This window comes from Triticum dicoccoides, chromosome 3B, assembly GCF_002162155.2.
Source record: "Triticum dicoccoides isolate Atlit2015 ecotype Zavitan chromosome 3B, WEW_v2.0, whole genome shotgun sequence".
NCBI classification, from domain to species: domain Eukaryota; kingdom Viridiplantae; phylum Streptophyta; class Magnoliopsida; order Poales; family Poaceae; genus Triticum; species Triticum dicoccoides.
Genome location: NC_041385.1, coordinates 181,629,097 through 181,634,539, shown reverse-complemented (window position 1 = coordinate 181,634,539; position 5,443 = coordinate 181,629,097). Strand labels below are relative to the sequence as shown.

The following is a 5,443-nucleotide window of genomic DNA, read 5'->3' as shown; positions in this document are numbered from 1 at the left end:
ACCATGTACACGTCGTATGTGGAAGTGGCCGTCCAGCATCCGGTGAACGACGGGTTCTGGCTCTTCTCATCTCCGGCATCGTCGTCCATACCATCGATGTCTTCGGAATCGTAGGCGAGCATATCGGTTAAATCCTCGATAGTGGCTACGTAGTGGGTGGTGGGTGGGATGTAAAATTCCCTGCTCTTAGCCCCTAGTAGGGGTTGGGCGTAGTTTGGCAGTGATTCTTCTGCAATGGCGAGAGATCGCATTAAGTCAAGGGCCCCGTTTAAGAGCAAGGTTTGCATGGAGAAGCGAGAGTCTGTGGAGTTGGGTGAGACAGAAGTTCCCTGGCCAAGCTCACATGACGCGAACCTCGAGAGTTCGGAACTAGTATCCGAAAGCGAGTCTGGCTTCATGATTATAGAGGGAGCCTGGCGTAACTCCGGGCCTGCCGGTGACGCGATCCCCTCCAGTTCTTCGGTGTCAAGCTCTATAGCTGCAGAGAGTCCGGCGGGCTCTAAACTCCTGTCTTCGGACCTGGTGATGCGCTTTGGATCTAAGGCCAGAGTGGTGGTTGGGGCCACGAACCCTTGGAATATCAAGTCTCCTCGGATATCAGTGGCATAGTTCAGATTTCCAAAACTGATCTGATGACCAGGGTGTAGCTATCGATCTGCTCCATATGGCCAATCGAGTTGGCGCGCAGCGCGAAGCCGCCGAATACGAAAACTTGGCTGGGAAGAAAAGTCTCCCTCAAGGTTGTGTTGTTGTAGGTGATCGACAGAGCCATCGAACCTTCTAGCGATGGCACAGTGGAACTCTCAATGAAAGCACCAATGTCAGTGTCAAAACCGGTAGATCTCGGGTAGGGGGTCTCGAACTGTGCGTCTAAGGATCGAAGGTAACAGGAGGCGGGGGACACGATGTTTACCCAGGTTCGGGCCCTCTTAATGGAGGTAATACCCTACTTCCTGCTTGATTGACTTTGATGAGTATAGGGGTTACAAGAGTTGATCTACCTCGAGATCGCTAGATGTCTAGAATGTATGATTATGATTGCCTCTATGGACTAAACCCTCCGGTTTATATAGACACCGGAGGGGCCTAGGGTTGTACAGAGTCGATTTACAGAAAAAAGAAATACAGTATCCGAACACCAAGCTTGTCATCCACGCAAAGGAGAGTCCCAACCGGACACGGGGAAGGTCTTTGATCTTGTATCTTCACAGCCCATTAGTCCGGCCCATATCGCATAGCCCGGACACCCGAGGACCCCCTAGTCCAGGACTCCCTCACCTGCATTGTCAGTGAGAGTAGAAGGATGAATTCAGCCGGGATTGTCTTTTTCGACCCGACATACGAATTCAAGGTTTATATTAGAGCATCTCCAACCGGCGCGCAACGCGCGGCGCGCTAAAAAAGCGTTTATAGCATCAGAGTCGCGTTTTTTTGCGCACCGCGAAGCGCTAGCTCCAGCGGCCGCTGCAAAATATAGCGTATATTTCTTCTCTTTTCTACTGCGACTCGATACACATTCGACTCGGACTATATAGACATAGATTAAAAAAGATACATAGGATACATAGTACATAGGATAGATAATACATAGATAGATAAATATGATAGCCTCCTCCTATGATAGGTAAAAAAACTACTCCTCGTCGTCCTTCGATTCCAACTCCACCTTGGTGATGTCCTCCTTCGACGTCACAATGAAGGCGTCAACAAACCGATGGTCGCCGGAGTCCCAGGTCGACGCTGCTCCTAGCTCGATGTTGAATTGAGCGGCCGCCTTCTACGTACGCCTGTCCTCACGATAGGCGGCTCGCTCCGCCCTCTTCTCCTCCCTCTCCGCCCTCCTTTACGCGGGAGAACTGCTGCTCCTTGATGACGTCCTGCAGGAAGCGTTGGCCCCACTGTTCCATGGCTTCCCCGTCCATCTCGGCGAGGCTGAGATGGCGCCGCGCCTCCGGTTCTCGCGATGATCCTCGTCGGTGATAAGCCGCGGGGGGAGGGAGGTGCCATCTCCCGCGTCGTCACCTCCGGGAAGTTTATGTCCCACCGGGACCGCCGGAGGCGCTACGCCACCGCGTCGTATGCGCGGGCGGCCTCGTGGGCGGTCTCGAAGGTGCCGAGGCCGAGGCGCACGTCGCCGGACCAAATCTCTGCGGAGAATGCGCCGGCCCGAAACTCCCCGGCGGCGCGGCGGCATGGTGGCGCGGTGGTGACGAGGCGAGAAAACGGCAGAGAGAGTGAAAGGAGAGAGCGGCACAGGGCGTGTGACGAGGTGGAGTGCGATGGGAGGGCACTGCATTTTATAGGCGTGCCGGACGCTGCACGCCAAATCTAGCACGCGCCCGGCTGCTTTTTCCCGCGCGCGCAATCGTTTCCCATGCGCCTGAGTTTTTCGCCTCCGCTGAAGCGCGCAAAACCACCCCGCGCACGCTAAAATCGCATTTTACACGCTCTCGTTTTTTGCAGTCACTATGCTCTTAGACTTCATTACTCTGAATATGCAGAGGGCGCGCTCCTCTCCTCCGCGTGCCGCCGCCGCCCCAAAGAACCCACGCCCCAACTTCGCTCCCGCCACTTCACCTTCTAAACACCAGCTGGTGCTAGCTGTCTCTCTCTCTCTCTCTATCCCCTCGTCATGTGACCTCCCCCCTCTTTCTTCCTTCCTATTTCTCTCTCTACGCATAGGCATAGTACGTTTCAAGTCGTTCCTCTCTCCTCTGTCCCTCTCACGCCCATTGCCCGATTTAGCTCAGCGTCCAGCTGACCCCCCACGCCATCCGTTCGCCCATTGTTTGCGCGGCGGCGGCGACGGGAACGTGAGCCAAAACGAGGGCCGTACAATTTCCGGCACGGCCCGAGCCTACATTACCGCTCGAGCCCCCGGCGCTGCAAAGGTTTGGGCGTTGTGCCCGCTGCCTGCGCCTGCGCCGGTTGATTGATTCGGGCGCGCGGTCCCGGCCATGGCGCAGCTGCCGCCCAAGATCCCCGTCATGGCGCCGACCTGGCCGGAGTTCGGGGGCGGGCACCACCACAGCGCCCACGCCCGCCACCACCATCACCAGCGCAGCCCCTCCATGGGCGCTTTCCTCGCCGCGCCAATGCCACCGCTCCCATCCCCGGCGCCTGTCAGCGGGGCGGGGCACAGCAGCAGCCGTCCTGGGTCGACGAGTTCCTCGACTTCTCGGCCGCCAAGCGCGGCGCGCACCGCCGCACGGTCAGCGACTCCGTCGCCTTCCTCGACGACAGCAATGCCGGCGTCGGTGCGCACCAGTTTGACCGCCTCGACGACGACCAGCTCATGTCCATGTTCTCCGATGAGCTGGCCCCGCAGCGGCAGGCCGCGCCAGCCGCGAGCGCGTCGTCGCCGTCCGACCACAACAGCGTCAACAAAGAGAAGCAGGACAAGGGCGACGCCGAGGAGGCGCAGAGCGACTGCAATGGCGACGGCGCGGCGCCTGGGCAGCCGTCCTCGCCCGCCACAGTCGATCCCAAGCGGGTCAAGAGGTGATTTTTCCTTTTTTAGTCACAGAATTACAACAATGCACAGAGCAGAATTCTCCAATTTCTCAGCGTCCTCGTCGCGAAAATAGCAGGATCATTGCAAACCGGCAGTCGGCGCAGCGGTCGCGCGTGCGCAAGCTGCAGTACATCTCGGAGCTCGAGCGCAGCGTCACGTCACTCCAGGTCCGTCGAATTGTTCACATTTCGAGCTTGATTTCCTCGCCTCCAAAGAAAACAGCGTGAATTTTGACATGGAATCTGTGCTCCCGAGCAGACGAAGGTGTCAGCATTGTCCCCGCGCGTGGCATTCCTCGACCACCAACGCTCGCTGCTGACGCTAGGGAATAGCCACCTCAAGCAGCGCATCGCGGCGCTCGCGCAGGACAAGATCTTCAAAGATGGTGACCGCCATTGCCACCCCTCGCAATTACTATCTCCAAATTTCTCACCGACCACCTTCCGAATTCAATTCAAAACAATCCACCGCTTTTTTTGCTGACTAACTCTCCGTGCGTGGATGAATCTGTGCGTGCTCAGCTCATCAGGAGGCACTAAAGAAGGAGATAGAGAGGCTGAGGCAAGTCTACCAGCAGCAGAGCCTCAGGACCGTGGAACCCCCGACAGACGACGGCGGCCCCCTGGTTCGCGGCGACAGCAACGGGTTGATCACCAGCGAGGGGACCGCCGCGCCCTCGTGATTGAGAATTCGAGATCCGGCCCGTAGGCCTTAGGACAACCAAGTGTTGTCGTTGTTCTTCTTGTTGCTGCTGTTGTTAGGATTTGGTGCATTGCATTGGCTTGGTTTGCATTCTTCGGGGTGTGATTATGTATGTAACTCGGTTTGTTCATTCCGGTGGGTGGTTGCTTATTTGTCCATTCTTGCATCCTCTGTCTGTCTGCTCCTGATCACTCTTCTCTACTTCCCCTGATCTGTAATTTTTTTCCCCGACATTTTGGGCGAAGGTTGTAGATAAGGATTTGTAACTCAGATTGGTTGAGGTCGAGTGGTTCCATTGCTTGGCTGGTTTTCTTGTAATTTCTGGTCAATCAAATGCAATGTTTTCTCCGTCCACTGTTCGTGCATTACCAGATTTTTCTCTTGCAGCCGTGACCAAACTAGTACTAACATGTAAGGTTCATGTGTAGGTGCCTGCCTGCTTTACATTGATAAGTAGATTTATTACGGTGTCACATGCAGGGCAGCTGCAGCTGGAGTGTGAAGCGAACATGCAAGGCATCTCATTCCTTGCTGTTCCATAACAGGGATATTAAAACGCAGTGACAGCAAGAGGGGGAGGGGAAGGTGCCTTCCTTTTGATGCAAGAGATAGGCATGCATGTTCCTCTGGGTCACGCGCATGTGCGTGCCGGCTGTACCCGTACGTATCCGCCGGTGCAAGTTACCCTGCCCCTACCACTGCCAGGGTTGGGTCTGGCGTACATAGCCGGTATCCGGCTGTGTTGGCATGGTCGGTTCTTGCTTATCGTCGGCTAGCCCGAGAGGGACCAACAGTTTGGACAAATCCCTCACCACCAGATTACTGGATTGAGACTCGTCCTTTTTTTTGTCCTCAGCGAGATGGCTAGGTTTTCTACTTGGTCAGTATATGTGTTGTGTATATTGTGTATTGGGCCCACCTTCTAATTGTCCTTGTATAGTTGAGGTCGCGGTCCACCGTTGTACATCATATATACGTGCGATTGCACCTGAATAATACATCATGCAATTCCCATAACATACATGGTACCAGTTTTTTAGGTTTACCACTCCGCTGCCGCCACCCTAGCCGCCACCGCCGCGCGCCTCCTCCGTGCTGCCACCGCCGCTACCTTCCTCCCCCACCGCCGCGCTACTCCTTCCCGCTGCCGTCGCTGCCACCACCTCCTCCTGTCGCCGCGACCACCCGCAGCCACCTAACCCTAGCGCTGCCGCCGCCATCTCCCAT

General features: G+C 56.1%; 1 pseudogene; it reads left to right on the top strand.

Annotated features, from left to right (window-relative positions):
• Window positions 1-2,639: 2,639 nt before the first annotated feature.
• LOC119281090 lies at window positions 2,640-4,374 on the top strand (annotated as a pseudogene).
• The last annotated feature ends 1,069 nt before the right edge of the window (window positions 4,375-5,443 follow it).